The following is an 18,641-nucleotide window of genomic DNA, read 5'->3' on the forward strand; positions in this document are numbered from 1 at the left end:
TAGACTGTTCTGCTATGTTGTCTGAAATGAACCCTGTGAGTCTGAACTGTGTAGGTACTGCTGTGATGGTGTATCATCCTGTCCCTTCATCAGTTATCATCACACATCATTACACCTTGTCATTGTGTGTGGTCTGTATAGCAGTAAGTCAGCTCTTACAATATGTGCATAAACACTTGGTGGCACTGTATAGCTCACTCCAATAGCCTTGGTCTTAGCTACAATTACCATTCTGCTACTAGGCCCATCACACAGTAGGATTTGTCATCCTTCATTATTGGGGGCCTTACAATACCATTGAAAGAGATGGATTGCAGCAGGCAGAACTACCATAAGGTCTGCACTGAAGGGCCCATAGGTGTCACAACTGTACCAGGAGAGTGTGTGTGTGTGTGTGTGTGTGTGTGTGTGTGTGTGTGTGTGTGTGTGTGTGTGTGTGTGTGTGTGTGCGTGTGTCTGTGTGTGCATGCGTGTGTGTGTGTGTGTGTGTGTGTGTGTGTGTGTGTGTGTGTGTGTGTGTGTATCAGCAAACATACTACTGCAGGGTATGAATTTATATATGTTGTCTTCCCCTCACAGGTGAACATAGGGGTGTCCCTCCCTCTCACAACCTGATGTCAGTGTCTTAGTGGACTCCCATGATGATGCTGGTCATAGTGAGGTATAGGTGGGGTTATTGGTGCCTGAATCCATGCCATTGTTTGGTATCCCACTTTCACCCACCATGTCCATGCACACAGTCAGTATGCTTACACATACCCAGTTCACAGCAACCACGAATAATGGACAGGTTAAGGGTGGAGGCACAGAACACACTAGTGTGTTGAGTATGGAAAGTGTAGTGTAGACACCGGCCATAGGCAGACAGCCAGCAAGGTCACACACAGGCAGATGGACAGGTGTGCTCAACAGAGGACTGATACCCATCAAACTACTGTTGCAAATGCCACATCAGGTGTCATCAGATGCATGTTATGGTCCGGCATTGAGGCACAGGTGCGTACTGACTGTAACAATAGACAGATGCTCAGAGTCATGAATGCAGAGCTCCCTGCCATGCGTGACAACCTCCATGGCATTTGCGATGCCATAAGTCATCTTACCAGTGTCTATCCACAACATTGGCAAGATGCCATATGGCATTTGTGATACCATACGTTATCTTACCAATGTTATAGATAGACAATGGGGTGAAACATTGTCACTGCTTGACCATGCAATGTCTGTGCTTGAGCATGTGGTTAGAGTAGGGCATCAGCCAGGTTGATGTAGGAAAGCAACATAATCAGCTGTGAGCCCACGTGGCTGTGCACATTCACAGTCCCATAGTGGCAGTACCAACAGCACTACTAAAGGGAGGGTGCTGTCCACACCACACCAGAGCAGGCCATAGACACGGTGTTCTGGCAAGTTCTATCAGGGACGTGGATCCAGCAGACAGCAGTCACCATCAAGAAGTAGTACTGCATCTGTCCTTGGGCCTGGCAGTGTCAGTGATACTCCTGGCAGAACCAGTTACCACATCCCTGCCATGAGATGGTGAACCGTACATCCTGCCATGTACTGTACATGGCTGTCCAACATAGCCCTGTGTTGGGCATCCACATCACTTGATGGTGTGCAGACAAACACTCACACATTCCTATCACAGGCCGGTCACCAGCAGACATGCACAGCTCCTCTGCACAGCCCAGTTGAACATCCCCCCTTCAGACACACACACACACACACACACACACATACACACACACACACACACACACACACACACACACACACACACACACACACACACACACACACACTAGCTTAGGCCTCTACCAATCCAACACCACACCCAGTACATGTGATGATACTTGTGCTACAACCCTGTTATCCATAGTATCGATGCACAGACATTCTCATATGGGTCTGATGCACAGGGTGGCTATAGTATGGTGTAGCAATGTCATGCTGTGTAAGGTGCTGTCAGCTGGCAGTAGTTATGGATACACATCAAGGTGTATGTACCTTGTTAGCCATGATGCACTGTTGCTGTTAATACTGCTGACTGACTGTAGTGTCACGTATTGTATTCTGGTTGTGTTCCATGTCTCTGTGTGTCCGCAGGTTGTGGGCCTGCTGACTGTACCAATGATGAGTAAGGCAGAGTGGAAACATAGTGACCTTTCCATAGCCAAGGTACAGCTATATATGTATATGTTTACCAGGTGTGTTACATGCAACAGTGTGTGAGGGGCAATTGTGGCAGACAGTGCATACATACCCTTGACACAGCCACCTAGCCTTCATACATGTCACCTGGGTATTCTGCAGGACTGCAGGCTCACACATACAGAAGAGGTTACTTGAGTACTGGAACTAGGTCCCTCACAAGCCTAGCCATTACTTCAACTGCTACAGATTCAGCTATCAGCACCTGTTGCCCCTGCCATTTCTGCCACATCCACTCAGCCATCATGAAGTTGATGAGGGTATGCCTGGTGCTATGTATGACAGGTTTAGGGTATGTATTCCTGACACAGGTCAGACTGTGTTAGTCTAACTTGACAATCACCAGCATGTGTGTCTGCTATCTCATATGCATGTTTGCCCTTTTGTGCTGGTAGTGCACACAGAGCCATAGTCCAGTACATGGGGAAGCTGGCAAAGGGCTGAGCACAGGTCCTACCTGAACAGGCTTATGAACGATAGTGCTAGCTACATAACACAGATAGCATGGCAGTACTGTAGTGTGGCAGTGTCTGCCACTACTATTGAAGTCGGTGCCAATTCAATTGCAGGGGCTGTTAGTATTGCCAATGGTGGGTTCAGAGGCCCTTAACATATTAGAGCCATCTGACACACACACACACACACACACACACACACACACACACACACACACACACACATACACACACACACACGCACACATACACCGCTGCATGGAGACATGCATTAAGACACACATGTACATGGAGGTGACACTTATCAGAGTAGGTGATCTACCCATCTATTAATGTGCAATACACAGTGATACAACCATTGCACCACAGTGGTTTTCTGTGAGAAACTGTGTAACTGTGCTTGTATGGTGGATGACATTAGTATGGGATGACACTATGTTGGCAATGGGGGAGTTCACAGCATGGAAGAGACACACAAAATGGTATAGCCATCACATATGCACAATGAAGACAACCACAGGGACTGTGCATACAGAAACAACAACACTTTTGCCAATATACATATTAGTAACCTTATATATCCACTTGTATGCACTATAGTGCTGTGTACACCTGACATGCTCCATATTGATTAAATGCCTGGGGCATAACACACAACCTCTTACAACAGGTAGGCTTGTGAATGCCTTCATGGATGGTGGGATAACCCAACAGACATAGCGAGTGGTCTCATCTACTGCTTCTACAAACCTACACAAGTGATAGAGTGACAGAATTTGTATCAGCATGATGTGTCAGTCAGGTACAATGTCTGATGCTGGCATGTGTGTCAGTATGGTAACTGTGACATATTTGGCAAGAATATCACAGGAATGCAAATTGTCAGGGAAGACAGACCACATATAGTTTGCAAACATGTGGATATCCCATGTACATCTGTACAGATGACTGGTATGGCTGTATAGATTTACATGGTACATGTGAGGCAGATGCCATTAACAGGGTCTTTAAAGTGATGTCATGGGTAGAGGGTCAACAGGCCGTAAAATGGTATAGCCTACACATACAACAGCCACGGGGATATGCTTCACACACACTATTATAGTTTTCGGTATTGAGATTAGAACCTTCACCTAAGTATAACCACTATAATATTAAGCAGTTATTGCACATACTGCAGACCTTAGAGGGCTGACAAGTGTATACAGGTACATCTAAGGTGAATGACATCAGCAGGCCTTCTAAAGAAGAGCAATGGGACATATACTGGGTGGTACATGTCTCAAAATGGTATAACCACACTCCCTAAGGATATGATTCTCACATGCACACACACACACACACACACACACACACACACACACACACACACACACACACACACACACACACACACACACGCACACACGCACACACACACACACACACACAGTATCAAAGTTGCCACTAATGAGTTTAGAGCCCCTACCTATCAAGCTATGTGCACTACAGTGTTACACAGTTATTGCATGTGCCATGAAGCTTACAGGATTTAACAGTGTCACAAGGTATGTCTAAGGTGATTACAACAAGAGCCCTTGTAAAGTATGGCAATGGAAAATGTACTGGATGTGAAGGGTATCAAAACATATTTGCCAACAAACATACACACTTACAAACAGCTTCACACACACACACACACACACACACACACACACACACACACACATACACACACACGCACGCACACACACACACACACACACACACACACACACATACACACACACACATTTGGCACATTTGAGTGTAGAAACCCTGCCTATCTAGTCATTTATACTATACTGTTGCTTATTCATTACACAAGCCATGGAGCCTATAGAGGCAAATGCTGTACAAAGGTACTTCTAAGGGCAATGACATCAGCAGGACTGCTAAAGTAGGGCACTGGGAATTGGTTTTAGGTGGGAAAGTCCTCAGAATACTTCTGCCTACAAACTCTTGTACATACACTTAAACACACACACACACACACACACACACACACACACACACACACACACACACACACACACACACACATTTGCTAGACCTGAGAATAGAACCCCTCCCTATCTAGCTATTTCTACGATAGTGTTAAGCAGTTATCACACAAGCTACAGAGCTTACAGGGCTGAGAAGTGCACAAAGGTACTTCCGAAGTGAATGACATAAGCAGGACCACTAAAGCTGGGTATTGAGATGTGTACTGGGTGGGGAAGTCCTCAAAAATACTTCAGCCTACAAACATACACACTTAAAAATTATTGTACATACACACACACACACACACACACACACACACACATTTGCTAGAACTGGGAATAGTACCCCTGCTTATCTAGTTATTTGTATTATACTGTTGCATAGTTATTACATGCACCGCAGAGCTTATAGGGCTGGGGCTGTGAAAAAGGTACTTCTAAGTGGAATGGCATCACCAGGACTGCTAAAGTATGGCACTGGGAAGTGTTGTGGGTGGGGAAGTCCTAAAAATATATCATCCTATAAACATACACACTTGTACACACACATTTGCCAGAACTATGAATGGAACCCCTATCTATCTAGTTATGTCTACTGTAGTGTTACATAGTTATTGCATGCACCATGGAGCTCATAGGGCTAGGGCTGTGCAAAGGTACTTCTAAGGGGAATGACATCAACAGGACTGCTGGGGCACTGGAAAGTGTTGAGGGAGAGGAAGTCCTCAAAATACATCATCCTATGAACATAAGTACCTGCACACACTTGTACACACACACATTTGCCAAAACTGGAAATGGAACCCCTGCTTATCTAGTTATTTGTACTATACTGTTACATAGTTATTGCATGCACCAAGGAGCTTATAAGGCTGGGGCTGTGCAAAGGTACTTCTAAGGGGAATGACATCAGCAGGACTACTAAAGTAGGGCACTGGGAAGTGTGGGTGGGGAAGTTCTCAAAATATGTCATCCTATAAACATACGCACACACATTTGCCAGAACTGGGATGGGAACCTCTGCCTATCTAGTTATATGTACTACACTGTTACATAGTTATGGCATGCATCATGGAGCTTATAGGGCTGGGGCAAAGGTACTTCTTAGGGGAATGACATCAGCAGGACTGCTAAAGTGGGGCCCTGGGAAGTGTACTGTGTGGGAATGGCCTTACACTGTTTCACCTACAAACAAACACACACACTCACACTTGCCAGGACTGAGATTAGAACCCTTACCTGTTTAGTTATTTATACTATAGAGTTATGCAGTTATCCCATGTGCTATAGAGCTTATAGAACTGATAGGTGTCCATTGGTACTTTTAATGTGAATTACAGCAGCAACTCTTGTGAAGTAGGGAAATGGGAAGTGTACTGAGTGAGAACAGCCTCCTAATACTTAGACCTACAGACACACACACACACACACACACACACACACACACACACACACACACACACACACACACACACACACACACACACACATGCAGGTGATGTGATATTATAACCCCCACCTCAGTATTATGTTGGCATGTGTGACTGTTTACAACCGGTATGCCACTTTCCACAGCAGGACATCACTCTATGCCATTCAGGGTATCTGTGTGTGACTCACTCTGTGTGTGTCCACCTGTGTGTGTCTCTCTCTCTCAATATCACTGTCCTTCTCTCTTTTCCCCAAGTCTATGCGTGTGTATGCTTGACATATTGTTATCTGTTCAAAGGTTCATAGGTTCATATTTAGGAACTAGGCTATCGACCCAATAGCCTAAGTAAGCCTAGCCAACAAAGTTTCCTGACTTACGCCAACCCAAGAAAGTTCATTTCCTGTGCCCCTGTCGAGCAGAGCCACAGAAGTGCTCCCTGGGGTGTATTTCCTATTTCCCATCCACTCATCAAGATTTTTCTTGAAGAGTGTTAATGAGGAACTTTGCTTGACATAGATGGGTAGCCTTTTCCAGATTATGCGAAGTCTCTGGGACAGGAATCTATCCCTCCAGCAAGTCTTGTTTATTGTGGTGACAAGGTTTAGGTCCCTAGAGTATGTAGCTTGGAGGGATTGGGATTTCTTTAGGTGTAACATGTCCAACAGCTCTGGGTTTGACATAGCTTTATATGTTAGGCAGAGATTGCCTCGGAGGAGGCGATATGCTACAGAGTAAAACTGGAGTTTTTTGAGATGATCAGTGCAGGGCATCTGTTTGAGGCCAGTAATTCTCTTTGTGAGGTACTTCTTTGGCCTTTAGAGCTGCTGCAGATATCTTGTGAGGTACATTCCAAAAGGGGCATTGTACTCTATAATGGGTCTAATGAGTGTCGAGTAGAGGGGAACTATGACCTCTTTTTTCCTGGATGAAAATCCATTTGTAATGAGGTGTGCCATATAGAAGGATTTCCTGCCTACTGTGGCAAGGTGATTATCAAAGGAGAGACTACTGTCCACCTGGGTCTCAAGGTCTCTTATCACACATTCAGTGTTAAGAAGACTGCTGCCTATGTGGTAGTTCATGGGTACAGAGTTTTTACCAAAGGGGATAACAATGCACTTTTTGGCATTGGGCTTGAGGCCATGGCTCTGACACCAGGCATCTGTCTCAGTAAGGCCCCTCTGTAGGATGTCCACATCATTTGGGGACTTGACTATAGCTCCTAGTTTGCAGTCATCTGTGAACTTCATTAGCCAGAGGCCTTCTGTGCTAGCCTGTACTTCAGAGAAGTAGATACCAAACAGGAGAGGTCCCAGGACTGAACCCTGTGGTACTCCACTTGTCACAGGTTTGAAGTCAGATTTGGAGTCTGCAACTTTTACAGTCTGGATTCTGTCAGTGAGCCAGTTGGCAACCCATCTTGTGACATAGGGATTTATACCTAGTTTAGTGAGTTTAGCTATAATTCCAGAATGGGGGATGGTGTAGAAAGCCTTGGCGAGGTCAAGATAGGCAGTGTGAACCACCTTACCCTAATCTATGGCTTTGGTGACTGCCTCAAAGAAGTCAACCAGATTCAGGAGACAAGAGCTGCCTTTCACAAACTCAAACTGGGTGGGGTCCAAAGTTTGGGGGTTACCAATGTCTTTGTTTATGAATTCCATGATGATACAATCCATAGCCTTGCAGACCAGGCTCATCAGGCTAATAGGGCGATAATTCCCAGGATCAGTGGTGGCTCCCCATTTGTGGAGTGGGATAACTGTTGCTGCGCACCATTCAGTGGGCAAAAAGCATGACATGAGGTTATGACTAAACATGGTGCTTAGGTGGGGAGCCAGTTTGTTCTGAAGTTCGTGTAAAACACAGCCTGGGATGTTGTCTGGTCCCATGGATGCTGTGTTTTTGGCTTTAGAGAGTGCTGCTTCTACCTGTAAAGTTGTGATTATAGGGACTCTGCATTCTTCCTGTATAGATATGGGCCCTTTAGGGGGTGAGAGGTGAGTAAAGTTAGCACTGAACCTATCTGCCAGGATGGTGGCAATATCAGTTGGTTCTGTAATTTTTGTGCCATTGTGCTGTAACTCAGAGCAGATCTGAGTGCTGCCATTGAGATTCTTGACATAGTTATGGAATGCTTTGAGGTTGTCCTTAGAATTAGTGGCAATCTTGTTTTCATAGCTTGCTTTGGAGGATCTTATAAGGGATCTCAGCTTCTAGCTGAGGCTGACCAGGGAGCTCCTCCACTCATGGGATTTTACTCTCTTTTCCAACAATTTCTTCCTTCTGTTGTAGAGTTTGTTTATGGCAGGTGACCACCAGATTGGCTTCCTTTCTTTGGAGGATAGCGTCTTGGTTATGCTTGGGATAGCACGATCCATGCACTCGTGTAAGTGCTTATAGAGTGCATTTGTGTAGGATTCAGCAGTCGTAACTGTATTGTCCATCTGCATAGGTGTCATGAAGTTCACCACTTCTGTCTTAAGAAGCATGAAATTGGCTTTGGAGAATTTTTTTACCATGGTTACCTTAATGGGGGGTGGGGGCGGGATATGGATATCTAGGGTGATTAGCTTATGGTTGGATCTGACCAATGAGGAGTTGACCTCAGGTGTGGAACACCAGTCACACATGTTGGTAATGACTAGGTCTAGGATATTGTTGCCCCTGGTGGGGGTGTGGATAAGTTGATCCAGGGCACTGGAATTTATGAATTCCAGAAAGTGCTGAGTGAAGGAGTTGGTACAGGAGTAGTTTTCCCAGTTAATGGTGGGGTAGTTGAAATCACCCAATATTAGGGTGTTTGGTTGAACCCTAATATTTTCCAGTATATCAAAAAAAGAGGAGTGGGAATCCAGGGGCATAGAGGGGGATCAGTAGCAAGCTACAATTTGGATTACAGTTTTGCCCAGAGTTAGTTGCACTTGATAAACTCGGCTGTATTATGCTGAGCAACTAGCCTGGAGGTGTGGATATCTTTAATGAATATGGGCACACCTCTGCCTTTGGTGTTCCGGTCCAGGATAGATGGCCGAAAAGTGGGGTATGAGCTATAGCCTGGTAATGCAGGGGTGCTCTCTGGAGCCTTGAACCAGGTCTCAGTCACTGCACAGGCATCGATGTTCTCTATTTTAAGGAGTGCCTCGAGTGAGTGCATTTTGAGATTTAGACTGCTAGCATTGAGTAGCATTACCCACAGTTTTTGCTTGCCTGTTCCTGTTATGATGGTGAATTTGTCATTTGACCCTTGCCTAAAAAAGGCACTATAGGGGTGGCAAGAGCCTTTGCCAGTATCCGGAATCCCAGGGTTGACAAGTGCAGGCCATCTCTGGCAAAGCATCGTGGTCTGTCGACCATGTCGTCCCAGGCAGACAGATACTGGATCCCCTTAGAATTACACCAAAGGCTTAACCAATTGTTGAAGTCAATCATTTTGTCCTTGTACTGCGGTATCATTCTGGGTGATGGCAGGATGCTACTCAGGGCTAGGGTCATACCTCCCTGGGCTACAAGATCAGAGAGTTCTTCCATGTCTCTTTTCATGTAGTCCAGGGAGGTACATCTGAGGGCATTTACACCAACATGGACAATCACAGAGTCATATTTGTAATTGTTGTGGAGTGACCTGAGTGCATGGGTTATGTGGCAGATCCTGGCACCTGACAGGCAGCTGATAGTGACCTCCTCCGTGTTTAGCCTGGTGAGTGGGACATTAGTGTGCCTAACTATAGAGTCACCTATGACTAGTGTGTTGGGTACTTTGTTTTGCCTTATGGGCTGTGGTTGAGTGGCACACTGATTCTGTGGGCTATGTGTTATTTGGGTTGTGTTGGTGGTGGGGGTTTGCATGCGTTTCTGCTTTGGAGGTCTGTGTTGCTTGAGCAGATTATTATTGAGAGCCTATTTGAATGTTTTTTTGTTTCTATGTATGGATTTTGGTGGTGTAGATTTAGTGGGACTATGTGATGAGTGTGGTGTGGTGCAAGTGTTTACCTTCTCCTTTTGACTATCAAGTTCAATCTTGGTTGGAGAGAGCTTTACCTCAAGTTTGGCTAGATAAGTGCATCTCTCACAGGTTGTAGTGTTGAGTGGTAGGAGAGGGTTGTCTGTGTACATGAGGCAATTGCTACATTGCCCCAAGATGCCCAGATTCATTAGATAGACAGGAGAGAACACTGGAAGATGACCCTTGGACATTCCTGAATAAAAAATTATTTTCCTCTAGACAAGTGAGGAAAGTGAGTACAAGAGCTGTTTTTCTCTAAGCAAGTGAGGAAAGTAAGTACCAAAACTGTTGTCCTCTAGTTAATGAGAAAGGGTGAGTGCTGTAGTAATTTGTAGTTTATTTAGTGCTTACAACAAGTTCTGAACAAGTGCTGAGCATGAATAAGCAAATTCAAGAGCTAAAACTAAGAATCTGTATCAGGATCATGTTGTAGATAGGCTACCTAGTGCTTATCACTCCCACTGATAAGCTAGAAGGCTTCCCTCCAATACAGAAAGGCTTGGGTGCACAGAAGCTTACAAACAGTCCTGGATACAGTAAATCTGTATCTGGACTTAACTAGTTACAGGGAAGGTGGGAAGCAAGCGCAAATGTAGACTTTTAAACCAGAAAGTTGAAAGAGATGGAAAAACTGCCCAAATGGCCAATAAACTACAATTTCTGGACCAGAAACAACTCTTGTGGTAGATAGGCTACCTAGTGCTTACCACTCCCACTGATAAGCTAAAAGAATTCCCTCCAACACAGAAAGGCTTGGGGCAAAGAAGCTTACAAACAGTCCTGGATACAGAAAATCTGTATCTGGATTAGACAATTTACAGGAAAGGCAGAAAACAAGCTTGGAATTTATACATATATATTTATAGTCATATTTGTAATTGTTGTGGAGTGACCTGAGTGCATGGGTTATGTGGCGGATCCTGGCACCTGACAGGCAGCTGATAGTGACCTCCTCCTTGTTTATTTAGTTAAGTGGGTTGGCTTTCTCAAAAAGTTCTCTCTGTATTAGAAAGAATGAGCTAATGACTGTAGCAAAAGCACTTTAAATGCAATACAAGCTGGCACACTTGAGTGTGTAGCAATATTAAGGCAAATACAGTTTAAATAAATGCAGATAAGTTAAAAATGACAAAAACAAGTTTATGAAAAATCAAATAAGAGCATTTGAACACTTAAAAGCACACAGAACAGCAAATTAAGGTATTAAGGTAGAAGACAGTTATGTAAGAGCAGCTCAAGAAACTATAAGTATTTATTTATTTATTTTTTTTGTGGAGAGGGAGGGAGCAGAGCAGATTAAAATGCTATAGGGGAAGTCCTTCCCAAGTGTTCTCTCTGTACACAGCAGAGGAGATGGGATGGGTAGGAGTGTCTGAAATCAAAATATGATCTCACTGTACTCAGTTAAGTGAGCAAATGAGATGGGGCCAGTAGGCGTGTTCAAAAACAGATTTACAGCAGGGGCAGGAAATTCCAAAGTCACCAAGATTAATACCACAACAAGAACAAGGAGGGGAGATGGGAGACTAACTGCAGCTAGAGACAGGGAGTATTATCTCCCTGTATTATATTATATATAACAATTATCTACAAATTTCTAATCTTAAATAAGTGTAGAGAAAAGTATACTTAAATCAGCTTTTGTCAGTTGATTTATGCAGGTGAATCTCAGCAGCCAACAACTCAGAAGATGAGCAGAATGATTAAAAAAATGCGACCAGCACAGATTATAATGCAAGCAGAACCCCACAGGCTAAATTAACACAGAATTTCAAAAGCAGTCTAAATACTTTCAATGTATCCAGATGGCTACACTTTTTCACACTTCAGGCAACTAACTGTCGCTAGAGACACGTAGTATTATCTCCCTGTATTATATTATATATAGCAATTATCTACAAATTTCTAATCTTAAATAAATGCAGAGGAAAGTATACTTAAATCAGCTTTTGTCAGTTTATTTATGCGGGTGAATCTCAGCAGCCAACCACTCAGAAGATGAGCAGAATGATCACATGCAACCATGCCTCTCAAGTGTACCTCATTATGAGGAACATACTTCATTTGGGGTCTTAAAAAGTTCATGTTCCTCGAAGTTCCTCAAAGTTCCACATTGAAAGAGTCTGTCACACATTCAGTGTTAGGAATTTTTTAAGTGAAATCCATGGTAAATATAAATTAATCATATTAATTCATTAAAAGATATTCTTTATAAGTAAAACCAGCCTATTTTAACTATCCCATGACCTTCCTAGTTGAAGTTGTTAGTAAGCCATTAGTATGTGTTCCACATTTTGCCCATTTGTTCCACATTATGAGGGCTAGTTTTCCTCATTTTGGAGATGGAAGGTTGAGAGCTATGCATGCAACAGATGTAGATATATCACATATGGGCCATCTACATCTAGCTGAGGGTACTCCTGTCTGATGAGTGTTTATAGGGACAGTTAAGGTATACATGGCTGTCTGTATGCAGAAACCTATATGTATGCACAATACAGTTATATAGTTCGATGTAGGTTCACACATGGCCTCTGATTCTCCAAGTGTAGGAGCATGCCCAGTGTGACCTTCTATAGTCAGAGTGGGACTCCATTCCAGAGACAGGTGTACTCCGGTCTGGGGTTTTGTGTGCTACAGCCATAACTTTCAAAAGTAAACAGGATTTTACTAGTGGTACTGGGTTTGTTTTAGTAGACATTTTCTGACATATCTGAAGTTTGAAACTGCAATGTATTGTGTCATTAACTAGTGACAGACATCTTCAGATCATCACAGTGCTTTACCAGAGGAATATAAGATGTATGATGCACAGACCTATATTATGAGCCCGAATATATACATTCTTGACCAAAACTGCCAGCTGAGAGTGTGGCCACAGCCAGTTGACTGATGAAGCCGTGTAAACAGTCCAGCAACTTGTTGATATACTGGCTGGGGATCTTGTGCATGTGTGGTATTCATCTTACCTGAAAAGTCATATCCTGGTGTGACCATACCTCTCAACTGTACATTTTTGGCAGATTGCCCAGGTGTTTGTCTAGAAGTTTCATCCAGTCTACATAAGCGTGTGTTTTTATAGCAAGTTAATTGCATATAATTAAAGATTGACTTTAAAAAATAATGACAGACATTGGTGTTTCAGACTTCATAACCTTCAGACAATTCCTGCTAATGCAAAACCCCTTATCCTACCAACTTTTTCAGTATGTAAGGGCAATATTTACAACATATGTCTATCATTGTGCCTTTGTTTCACTTTTATTTATGATCTTGTCCAGATGTCTTGCTGTCAGAGGTTGGGAGGTATGGGTGTAGGCACAGAGTGTGTTCTACTGTGCAGAAATGTCCATTATATGTGTAGTATAGTCCACATAGCACCGTGACTTCCACGTATGTCAGTGCAGGGCAGTACAGAGTAATGTGGTGAACCACAGACAGGCAGTTGTGTATAGGTTGATAGGTTGCTATGATGTTAGTAGGCTATTAGCCCTGCAGCCCTTATAACCCATGCAGGCTAGAGTGCAGCCCATGTTACAACATGTCAGCACACAGACCCCCTGTCCAGCAGGGATACAGGTGGACTGTATTTTGTGTTTCCCATACAGTTATACACGGTGCACATCACTAAGGGTATTGATGCACTTGGCTTGCTATTGACAGGGAGTGTATTCCACAGATCTGGGAGTGTGTGGTACACGTATCTGTCTCACCAACAAGCCGTACTTATAACACAGCCCAGGTTGATGCTGCACCTACAGGTTGATGGAGTGGGCCTTGAGTTCCAGATGTGCAACAGTCCCATCAAGGCAGGGTCTGGATTGCTTTGTATGGCAAACAGGGGTCACCTCAGTAAAGTCTGTATGGAACAGGGTAGAGGCACAGTGCTGTTAGCCTATCTGTGTAGGGTAGGTGTTTGTGGTTTGGGGTAAAGCCTTAATGTTTGCAAGACCCTGGTGTGTGGAGTCTACTTGGTCTGTGGTGTGTAGGTCTGTGGAGTTCTCATGTGATTTTGTCTCTGAAGTGTCCATTGTTTGGGGTTTGTTTTGTTGTGGAACTCCACTTACATGGGTGTGTGTTGTGTATTTGCAGGTGATGTTTACTGACCCCTTACACTGCATGGCACCTACATTACTGCACAATCTGTTCTATTGTGCACATTCTCCATTTGTCTGGCCAGTGTTTCCCCTTCCGCGTATGTGTGTCTCTTTGTCATTCTGTAGTCTGGTCACAGGCTTTGGCCACAGTGGTTGCTGTTATGTATTTGTAATTCTGATGTGGGTTGGTTACATGCCATTATATCACAGGGTTGGGGACTCCACACCTCTGAGGGTACCTATTTAGCAGGTTGTCCATCATTGCACCACTCCATTTGCTGTGGTCCTTAGACAGTTTGTGTTGCTATATGTTATTATGAGGCTGCATGCGAGCCTAGCTGTCATACCATCACAGACTGACATCTGCATAGGCCAAAATATGATAGTCAGAATACAGTCCACACATGGGACAGGGTGTTAATAATGTTCTGCCAAACACAGAAAGTTGGGAGACCGGTTTGCTAATTGCTTGTTTGTTCTTATGGGTTTGACATCTGCTTCCCCAATGTCTGACATTGCTGCTTTGATATGATGCTTTCTTGTTATGAAACTAGCTGGCAGGCAAATGCAATGTTAGGACAAGCAGAACAGATATACAAGGCATACTTGTGCTCCTTCTGTGACAACCTGTGCATTCCTGGGGTATGGCTGTTGGTCATTGACATGTTGTCAGTGCTGACACAGGAAGGTGGCAGCCTTTTATACACTGGCAGTACACTGACCTTCAGGTACCTGCTGTCCTACTGAGCACCATACCTCTTAACTTCTGAGATTCAGACATCTGGACAAAGCCATAGGTGACTGGGGGACAGAGGCCTATATATAAGGAACATTTTTAAGCACTGGCCTTACAAACCTAGAAAAGTGATTCAATAACAGGTTTTGCATTAGCATGCGTGTTTCTGTATGGTATGAAGTCTGACACTACAATCTGTCATTACTTTCTGACCTACGTCTTACATGATTTGTCAATGAATTGCCAGACAGCCACTATTCCATGCTATACAGACCACAATTATGATGCAAACCTATGGACATTCTGCAATAGGTCTGTACAGTTGAGAGGTATGGTAGGCACTGTGTACATTACTCCAAGATGTGTACTGTCCATATGTGTGGCCCCCTGTCCATGACCTGTACAGCTTTCCTGCTTTAACAGCTATTGACATCTGGACAGTGTGTACACCTCCTACCATAGGTGTAGCTGGCATGCAGAATAGTTGGCACTGTAGTTCTTTTAGCATGGTCCTGTCAAAGACAGCACTGTACCTAGATCACTATAGCACAACAGCTGGGAGTAAGTGCTGGCCACATCCTGACAGTATTAACCACACAAATACATAGCTCATTGACCCCTGCATATTGTGGACTTGCAACAAGTTATCATGTTGATTGGGACAGCCATGGCAATGTGTGCTCTGCTGCTATTTCACTGCAAACATACATGTTACTGCATTTCTGTGGAAATATGGGGGGCACACCTGTCAATTATACACATTTGCACTGATTGTGCTGATATTTGCTTTGCATTTTGGTTCCATTTAGCATAGTATTGTGCCCTGTCTTGGAGACTAGATGCATATCACTAAAGACCACAGGTCAGATTGTAATGGCATACATTTGAGTTTCAGACTTCTTACCCTTCAGAGCCTTACTGCAATTGCAAGACCTGTTGTGCTATCACTGTGTAAGTCTTTAGGGGGGTATTTCATCACAGTCACCATCTGTGGGCCTTTGGCAGACATTTCTTTATGATTTCCTACAGCTGACTTGCTGAGTGGGGCTGAGGGGTGAGTATGGAACCCCTGTGCTGACATCCATGCCTGTGACCTATGCCCCCCCCCCAGTTAGTTGGCCCTCCACATATACTGCAGTGGGATTCATCACCTTGGGTACTACTGCAGAGTGTGAGGATGCTGGTATTGTGCAAACATTTCCTGGTGTCTCTCATAGCTGTCAGTGGTCTGCTGCTATCTTAGTGGGCCACCCAATTCCCTTGCATGCATTCAGCAATACCATAGATATGCTACCAGAACATACTAATACATTCATTTATTGTTAAAAAACACTGATTTACCTTGTGCCTGTGGCAGTTGTGAGGATGGTGCTTGAGGGCTGCCTATGTCAGATGCACACAGTACACTGCCGATATATGGTAAATTACAGGTAGTGTGATGTGCTTGTCATCCATTTTACTGCATGTGCAAGTTGGAGAAAGGTGTCAGTCCCTGGATGCCTACAGTGTCAGTTTGTGTGCTATGCATTGCCTCTTTGCCAGGACCAGGGCATACTGGGCACTTCTCCATCTGCCTACAGGAGCTGACTCAGGAGGTTTCTCGTCCAAGTCCCTCTGTGCCTGTTGGGACCTTGGCAATGGTGGGGCATTGTGTGGCCCTTCCCCATGCTGTTCCTGCTGCAGCTGTTTCCGCGGGGCCATATTGTGTAGCATGGCACATACTATGAACATGTGTGCACATGTAGTTGGAGAGTACTGCAAGATTCCACCAGATATGTCAAGGCAATGGAACCGTGACTTGAGCATCCCAAACATACACTCTATAATGATCCTGGTTTGTGCATGTGCCTCATTATGGCATTCTTGAGTGTGTGTGTGTGTGTGTGTGCATTTCTGATGGGTGTCATCATCCACGGCTCCAGTGCATATCCAGCATCCCACACAAGATGGCCATATGGGATGTTCCCCCTGGAAAATCCCTGATACAGCTGTAAGGAATGCCAGTTGTGGTAGTCGTGATAGCTTTCAGAGCTGCCAGCACACACATTAATGATAATGCCCTGGGCATTGCACATGATCTGTTAGTTGATGGAGTGGAAGCCCTTGCGGTTTAGGTAGACCCTACCCTGCTCATTGGGTGGTGCTTTGATGTGGATGTGCATTCATTCTATAGCACCCAGGATCTCTGGGTAGTCTGCCACACAATGGAAGAGGCGCATATTGCTGGACCACTCCTCAAGAGTGCTGGGGAAGTAAATGTGTTCACCGGCATGTCGTAGCATGACATCCAGGAACTGGTGGAGTACCCTGGATGCAGATGCCTGTGAGACCCCCATGATGTCCCCAGTAGGTCTTTGGAAAGTACCTGTAGCTAGTATTCTTAAGGCTATACATACCTTGATATCCACTGGGATGGTATCCCCTCTTTTGGTTCTGAGTCTGAGGTGAAGCCGGCACAGCTCATTGAATTGCTGAAGTATGTCCCTGTCTACCCTATAGCGCTCTACTATATCCAGATCATGTAGCCCCTGGTAGGTTACCCTAGGTCTAAACACTCTTCTCCTCCTCCTCCTCAGTCTGGGGCAGTTGTGAGCATTATCCTCCTCAACTTCCTCAGCCTCTAGCACATACTGGTGTATCAAAGTGACAGCAGCCCCTAACATTTCATCAGTTAAAATCCCCCCCCCCCCCGTGAGTATGTACATCAATGGCGCAGAGCTCATGGGAAAAAACAGACTGAAAGGTGTTCCCACAGTTTATACGGTTGTGCTGCAGATGTTGCCTGTATGATTGGCTGGCTATGATACATTCCACCTGTCTACTATTTTATTTGTACTTCTGCCATTTTCCTTTTTTTTCCCTTCCCATTTCCACTCCTTTTAAGCCCAGAGATGCATCACGCAGACTTGCTGACCAAATGCAAACAGTTCTACTATTTTCACTTTTTAAAAAAAAAATTTTTTGACCTGGTATGCACAGCACAAACCCGTTTAGCTAAAAGTAAATGCTTTGAAGCAGAAATGGCCCTCCCCTGGACACAAACATGCTCTTCATTTCATGGAATGAGTCAGTACAGCCTCAGATACACCCCCTTGCTTAGCTATGCTTAACTAAGCTGAAATGAAAGCCATGGAGCTCCAATGTGCTTACACCAGGCATGACACACACCATTTTCATGTCAGCTGCTTCTCCTGCTTACACCACTGCCTTATAGCTCCTACACGGTTAGTTGCAGCCAAGAACGGTCTCCCATTTAGTGATTCAGTAAAATTTGCTCATTTGCATACCCCACTGCCTTAGTCCCTGGTTACACCAGTACACCACATCCATTTTCCTTAGCAACCAGTGTTACCTGTTATTGTTTTGATTCTGCATGTCATATAATATAACAGCAAGATGCAGATTTCACTTAAAATTGTCTTTTTAGATTTTTTTTTCTATTTTCGGCACAATCCTGTTTGCTTGCCGCTGCCCTATGGTTAAACGTCTGAGATCGGCCCAAAAAAAAACTTTGATTTTTATAATTTTGCAACTCTTTGCCATGTCAGTGGCAATAGTTTTGGTCATTGGCATGCCTAATGATTATAGTACATGCTTTACTTTGAGATGTCATGCCTCTATTTTGATTTTTGCAGATATGTACTCGGTTAGTAACAGAATACATTTCTGCACCTCACACTGTTCTTTCATGGATGCTT

Source organism: Protopterus annectens, chromosome 7.part0 (assembly GCF_019279795.1).
Source record: "Protopterus annectens isolate FY-2018-M chromosome 7.part0, PAN1.0, whole genome shotgun sequence".
NCBI lineage: Eukaryota > Metazoa > Chordata > Ceratodontiformes > Protopteridae > Protopterus > Protopterus annectens.